Source organism: Oryzias melastigma, unplaced genomic scaffold (assembly GCF_002922805.2).
Source record: "Oryzias melastigma strain HK-1 unplaced genomic scaffold, ASM292280v2 sc00807, whole genome shotgun sequence".
Taxonomy (NCBI): Eukaryota; Metazoa; Chordata; class Actinopteri; order Beloniformes; family Adrianichthyidae; genus Oryzias; species Oryzias melastigma.
The window spans coordinates 665-8,499 of NW_023417394.1; the positions used below are offsets into that span (position 1 = coordinate 665).

At 33.6% G+C, this 7,835-nt stretch overlaps 1 long non-coding RNA gene across 1 annotated transcript; it reads right to left on the minus strand.

Annotated features, from left to right (window-relative positions):
* Nucleotides 1-2,562: 2,562 nt before the first annotated feature.
* On the minus strand, nt 2,563-5,529 carry LOC112139391. The gene is made up of 6 exons (XR_002917985.1): nt 5,295-5,529; nt 4,032-4,049; nt 3,818-3,847; nt 3,668-3,715; nt 3,507-3,563; nt 2,563-3,189 (listed from the first exon to the last, which is right to left on the minus strand). It is a non-coding gene; the product is annotated as an uncharacterized LOC112139391 (long non-coding RNA).
* Nucleotides 5,530-7,835: the final 2,306 nt, after the last annotated feature.

Genomic DNA, 7,835 nt, shown 5'->3' on the forward strand with positions numbered 1-7,835 from the left:
TTAGATAAATTTTATACTTCTGACAATGGGAAAATATTAAGCTTGGGTATTTAAACTTCCAAGAAACCTTCCTGCGAGTGCCACCCAGCTCGTCACTACGACTACTATGGTAGAAAAGTACAAAATGTACAGAGGGCCTGTCACACATTAAAGAGTTGAATCAACTGGGTCAGAAAAAACATATATATATATAATAAGAAAAATAAGTTAATGTATTCAGATCATGTTTTGAGGTGGAAAGGTTTTTCTTGTTTGTTAAAAAGGTGGATTTCAAAACAAAAGCATTTTCTCTGCAAATATTTCAAGAATCCCATTTTTTTTTCTTAAAAGAAAAATGAACATTTTGAAAGTCCAATATATTGAAAGTTTAAGTCTTTTCGGTGCACTATGTATCTGCATGTGTGAAATAGGTTGTCTTTCACATGATTATTTGAGAATTTGGACTCAGCTCTGCAAACTATAATAATGAAAAAAAAAATCATTTTTTTCTTTAAAACACAAAAAGAAAAATGAATAAATAAATAAATAAAACCGCATCAATAAAAAGTTAATTGACCAATTAGTGACTCTTATTAAAGACAATAATTTGCAGCTGTTACACCTGAGAGGTGAGGAGACTTTTTTTGATTTTGAGCTCATCAAATTTATTTACAAAAATAAAAGTAAACCCAATTATTTTCATCTAAATATTTACACGAAACCACGAAAATATGCATCAGAACCGTTGGTGACTCAATACATATTTTACATAAAAAAGAAGAACGAAAAAAAAGCAATTAAAAAAGTATTTTGTCTTTTATTTTGAAGAACTTTGTATCTGTAGGCACGTGGCCACTTTCTACTTTCTAAAGAAAACCGAACAAAAAAATAGACTTTATTAAAAATAATAATACTAAAAACGCGCTTTTCATAATGACAAAATATGACTAATGAGCTTTCGTTTGTCAGTTTCTCGCATTTCTTTTGCAGCGTCATTCGATCCCATCCAAACTTTTGTGCGTTTTGGGGTGAAAAGCGGAGCGCCGACCTACCTGCAGCTGTGGGGGGAGTGCGAGCAGCTGGAGGGACGGTCTTCCAGCGCAGGACTGAGCGGTACAGCGTGTTCACTTTCCGAAAGTCTATATAGGAAGCCGGTCTGTTGTGTGGCAGGGGGGTGGGGCACGCCGGCTGCGTGCCACCGCTCCTGTAACTTACATGCATGTGCGCCGCGGACCCCCGCTTTCTCTGAAAATGGGCTCGTCCGCCATAAAATCTGCCCTAAAACCCTTTCATTCTGAGTTTCTCGTTAAAAACCCGCATATGTACGGGACTCTGCTGGGCACGTGCAGGTTTATATGGTAAACAGGTGAATAAAACAATTTGGACAATTTGTACCAACAGAATAGAGAAGTTCTTCAGAAAAATTGTGTTTTCCTATTATGAAAACACAAAAAAATCAGCATTTAAATACCATTTATGGGCTTTTTTGCTATCTGTGGAGTTCCAAAATGCCACAAAATATTTAAACTTTTGCTAATAGTGTAAATATGAATCTGTAGAAAATAGAAAAACACATTGATGGCACAAAAAAAAAAAACAAAAAAAACACTGAAAATAAGAACGCATTGATGAATAGAATCCATGTGATGCAGCACTATCACAAATTTTGTGAAGTTTAAAAACTTCTGTTAAAATAGGACAAGTTAAATAATCAGAAAACGTTGTCTTGTGTCTATTTTTGTGTTCGATTAGTCAATAATAAGCATTATCCAAACTGAAAGCCATAAACATTGAAAATCAGGGCATTATGCCAATCAAGCAAAATGAACTTGCCTTAATTATTTTCCTTTTTTTTCCCATTATCTTTTAATTGAAAAACATATTAAAATTGTGGTTTTTTTTTTATATTGGCGCCAAATAAATTCAAGTTCTCTTTAAACTTTTTCATTGTTTAAAGACGCAAAGCAGAAAAATAATTTAGTTAAAAAAAACAATACTTTTTATAGCTACTGTAAATGTTAAAGCGCCTTTCTTAGCAGTGTTTGCAAACACTGAAAGCGCGTCATATTTGACCTACTTTCAGTTGCGGAACGGAGATCAGATCAAAGAAGACTCCAGCTGAAATGAAAAAGAAAAAGTCTTTCCGCTGTGATGGTGCAGCACTGCCCTCTGCTGGCCGTTTAGCGCACAAGCACGCAACTGGCATGTTAGGATAATCCTGGTATTGTTTCATGAGTGTGTGTGTGTGGGGGGGATCTTTTTCAATGCAGCATGTATAGGCCCACTTACTTTCTGCTTTCAAACAGCCTTTATTTCATTAGTAAAGGTATGTTCTCTTTTTGAGTATAGAAAAATATAAATCATTGTACTTTTGCAATGTATTAATATTGCATTAGCTAGGGGAGAAATTGTACAAAAATTTATAAATGATTTGTAAGCAATTTATCTGGTTACAAATGTGCAAAATAAATGTAATTGTGATGTGCCTTTGTTATCTTAAAATTATTAATCCATGATGGCATATTTACTCAATTACATCTTCTTCTAATTGAAATATAAAGTAAAGAGACAGGAGACCAGAAGGACATTTTAAAAGTTTTTATTCAAGAACATTAAGATCAACCACTGAAACCAGAAGAGTTTCCTCCTGCCCTAACAGAAACATAACTTAACAGAAAATTTAAGAGGATGTCCAGATTGAAAAACATAATTTCAGGGGATCTATCAAACTTTTGACCTAGTAGACAGTAATTTTCTGTGGCATTTAAACGGACTAAGTATTATGTCCACATACAGTTTTAAAACATTTGGTAAGCAATTGTTTTATTAGTTTAACATCAAAACAAAAGGAGTTCCTATTCTGCAAAATTTACTATGCTTTAGCTGCCTTTAAAATTAAATTCAAAATCCAACTTGAAAACATCTACTCCTCAGCAGTTTCAAATAAGATAAAATAACAAAACAACAGATTAGACAAACTAAAAATGCCACACCTACAGAATATGGACGGTAATTTTGATATAAAATGGATATGAATGTGAAAACAGAGTTTTGTTACATCAAGTGCAAGCCCAAAACAAACCTATAAATGACATTTGTAATATAAAACTTGGTAAAAAATACTTATTTAAAACTGTACAATCACCAAGTACACAGAGTAAGCACATCAACTGTTATTTATTTGGCTTCGGTGGCTTCAGCCTTTGGCTCCTGCAAACAAAGAACACAACAAAAGTCAACACTTTTAATTTCAGGGAGTAAAAATAACAAAATAATTTATTCAGCTGTATGCACAATTGAAATAAAACATATTTTTTACTGCTACAAACCTAACAAAGCATCTTTGCACTATGAAGGGACTGTTTTTTTAATGCAGAGTAAACAAACAAAAAACACTTTAATATGTCATATATTAAATAAAAAATGGAAAATATTAACTTTAAACCTTCAAACTAGAAATAATGTGGGGAAAAAAGCCTGTTAATTGGTACATTAAGAAGAAAAAGTATTTTATCTTTACTAAGTACCTCAACCTTGGTGTTTCCATTCTCAGCTGGCTTGGCCTTCTTTGCTTTGGGCGCCTTCTGCAAAACAATAAAAAGAACATTTAACACGGAAAATCTCGAAATTTGATCATCGAGCGCCATCCAAAAGCATCAGTTATAGGTAAAATGATACTAAATATTACCTTTGGAGCAGCCTTTTTCTTAGTCTCCACTGGTGCAGCTTTAGGTTTCTGCAAGAAAAAACAAATTATATTCTCTGTACTAAGGTTACAGATAATGATTTGATATTTAACTACTGTAATTGAACAAAAAGTAGATGGGCTTTTTCTTACCAGTGCCAGCCGCGGGGAGGTTCTTCTTTGCTTTAGAGAAAAATGAAATAAACAAGAAACAACATTAAAGTACTGTTAAGAAAAGGCACTAAATGCAAATCAACAAAATATAACTTGTTAAAAATCTTAAACGAGTCTAAAATATGCCAAAATGTGTTTTAAAATGGGTTTATTATGTGCAAAGAATGATTCAAAATAAGTATTTATGACTTACCTCAGGGGGAACAGTTTGCTGTTATTAAAAAAAGAAAGAAAGAAAAAAAAAGAGAGAAAAAAATAAGTATGTTATAAAAGTTTCACATTCAAAAACAAAATTAATAATCATAGGCGGAAATTGAAAAGTAACTGTGAAAAACAAAGATTCTGCTCAGTCAGTGCTGTTGATCTTGAAGCGAACAAAGAGCTTCCCGCGCATATTTGAATTCAAATCTGGGCTGGCCCGTCACCATGACACCACTTTGGCGCCTTGACAGCTTCCTTTGTTTTGTATCAGCGCGCGCCGACAGTTGGGGGTAAACTTATTAGATTACTTCTTTACTGATCTGTAGCTGCTAAAAACAGGCACGAAAAATCTTTTTAATTTTAATAAATATATGAAATAAAATAAAAATAAGACACATATGTATTTCATGAAAATCTGATGTTTTTTTTATATAATTATTATATTCGACGTTTAATTACGCATTTACTAGTTTTTTTAAGCTAATACTTGTAAATGCAGTCTAGAAAGGTTTTTTAACAGCCTAAACATGTTTTTTATTCCGAAGTAGGTGACTGATTTTAGTATATTTCATTTATTTTTAATAAACCAATAAATTAATTTAAAAAAAATAAAACATAAAAAAGACCAAATGCCCGCGCGTGGCGTCTCATTTGCTCACTCCCAAAGTAAAAAAATAAATCATCTCCAACCCCTCCCCCACTCCTTCCTCAAATTTGCAGGTTGTGTTAAAAATATACAAAGTGCGCGCCTTTTTTTCCATTTGATTTATCGACGAAAAAAATCTCAATATTCAAGTCGTCGAAATTCCCAATCGAATGCTGACAAAGGGGATAAAAAGTTTTTATTGTTGCGTACAACCTGTCAAGATATGCCCAGTTCACTGCCACAAGAGAGGACAGTCGGTGACAGGAATTCTGTACCGTCTTAACGGCGACTCCATTGCTGTAGTCGCATGCAAATGGACCTAAAAACCGACTATATGCTATTTATTAGTCGCGTTTAATAAGTAGGATTTTTTTTCTACCCACTAGCTAAAACATATGTTAATATTTTTTCGTCGAATGGGAGGATGCTTGTGTAGTTGTCTGCTGAAGAGCCGCCATTGCAGTACCGTTTGTTAGTGGGGCTGATGACGTTCTTCTGGTGCAGAAAAAAATAAGCCCAGCTTTCACGCCAAACTCCACTAACAACCACAGTTTGAACGCTAAAAATTATAAAATATTATAAAAATGAATGAAAAAATAAATATCTTACCTTTGCTTTGCCCATTTTTCTTTAGGGTTGGATTAAAAAGACAGAAAGTGAAAAAAATTATAGCTGTTGCACAGACTTTTTCCGGAGAGACAACACACGACAGCCTTGCAGTTGCTGTGTAAAATGGCGAATGTATAATGCAAACGAATGTTTTTGTAGTTTATACAGTGAAGTATAAGAACGAAACCGGTTAGAACCAGTTTTGTATTTCAACGTTTGTTATTGGACCAAATGTGGCACGTGGTACGAGGCGCCTCCCCTTTGTTAAAGAGGCAGGAAGCGAGCTGCTGAAGTACCGACATTCGCCGGTAGGGGGCACTGTGTAACGTTTTCGAATGGGAGGGTGTAGGCGGGGAGAGCATGGAACGAGTGCAAACGATGACGTTAACCGCTTTCCTAGATTTTGAATAGCCTTATAATCAAAACCAGATTTAAATATTTTGCAAACTTTATTGTGAATACTTTACTTTAACAATACATCAGTTCTAATCCTTTTTGAGCTACATGCAAGATAGTAGATAGTATACTTTTTACCCCTTTGTATTCATGATATGCACAATTTTGCAATCAAATATTTTGGTAATATAAATTATTATTTAATTTATCTACTAATGAACAAAGACAGATGGAGAATCCCCAAAAATATATTGCTACTCCGACAATGATTATTTTCTGTTAATTATTCAGGAAGAAGTAAAAAGTACACATCCTAATATTTACTTAAATATGGGGAAATAATTTGGCAGTAGCTGGTTCTGCACGCTGTCCACTTGAAAATATGATAGTGTTCTTCATTTAGCTGTGACAGACATAATTTATCAAAAATAAATAAATAATTTCAGAATTAAAATTTTTGGAATGTATTTGCAAAATGGTGCAGAGAATTGATATTTAGTTCCCACAAATGAGCAAGAATTCTGTCCCCCACAAATATGTTACTTCTTCTTTAACAACCCCTTCTATCCTCCACTCTTTACCTGCAGCGATCTCACCCGCTTGAACTCTTATCTTTATAACAGACACCTGTCCACACCCTTAAACAGTCAGACTGCAACCTATCTTCCAAGACCAAAGAGCTGTCAAAGGACACTGGGGAGAAGATTGTTCACCTAAACAACAGCTTTGAGAGAAGATATCAACTGTCGGAGCTATTTGTAGAATTATTAGGGCTTCGTATAAGATCTCACCTGATGGGGTCTTGAGGAAACAGGTCAGAGCTACATGGAGGACCAGATCAAAAACTGGTATCATAATACGTCTTTGCAGAGTCAAATCCTGCAAAGGCTCATGTCCAGAGACAATCGGGATGATTCAGAGGAGAGTTGGGAGAATTTCATGTGGTTTGATTAAATCAAACTGGAACTCTTTGGTATAAACGGCACTCGTTATTTGTACACATCAAGAACACCATATCCACTGTGAAGCACGGGGGTGGAAACATCATGCTTTTCTGCAAAGGTGACTGATTCCGATTAAGGAAAGGATGTGTAAGAGCAAGTTAGATGATCGCAAACACATATTGATAACATGTGGCTATGTACAAAACACTGTTCTAGCCAATCCTCATTCCAATAAAGAATCCGTGGAAGGAGTTGAAAGTCTGTGTTGCACAGCAACAGCTCCAACCTTTGACCTTCTATCATTGCACACCAGAGTCCGGGATTTGTAGTTGAACATTACAGACCTCTCTCATCTTTTGAAGTAGGACAACTTGTAAAATCAGTAACGCCAAATACTTTTTTGACCCACTGTAACTCCACTTTGACCACTTTGAGTATTACATAAAACAGGCCAACCAGGTAAAAACATTAAGCGAAAACATTTGAAGATATTAAACAAACTCCAAATTTAAAATTCAAATTGTTCAATTTTTTCTTACAAAAATAAATGAGATATAAATGTTTCTGGTATTTCCAAGCATTGACATTTTAAATAATAGAATTAAAGGAAAATATACATGTTAACTTTTGTTTTGCTATAGAGACTTTCAGACAGTATGCAAAAAAAAAAGTTTTTTGAAGAGTAGATAAGTACTGGTATTGGTTTCTCATAATTAAAAAAACAAAAGTGCAAGTACAGTTAGTAAAAGTATTTACTAATAACAAAACACAGTGTAACTAAGTAAATGTTAGTTTTTAGAATGAATAAAGTAGAGGTTGGTTACACCACCAATATGTTAAAATGCTTCACTGATCATTCAAGAATATTACAATAGGCCTATAAACATTTGAAAAGCTTTAGATTTTAGGTGGAAAAAATATTTATAAATTGCAAATACTACTCAGTATTCCAGCATTGGAGTATAAAATTTAAGCAATTGGATTATTTGTATATTTAAAAAACATATATTTTTTGGTTTTGCATCTGCTATCTTTACTTTCTGCTATTCTTTTGTTATATTATAGTCTTGATTATAGTTTTATGTGGTATAAAACTGAATAAACATATAAATATTTTAAAATTAAATAAATCAAATTAAAGAAATACTAATTTGCTCTATTAGATATCATGTGAAAATAACAGTAATACCCAGTATATAAG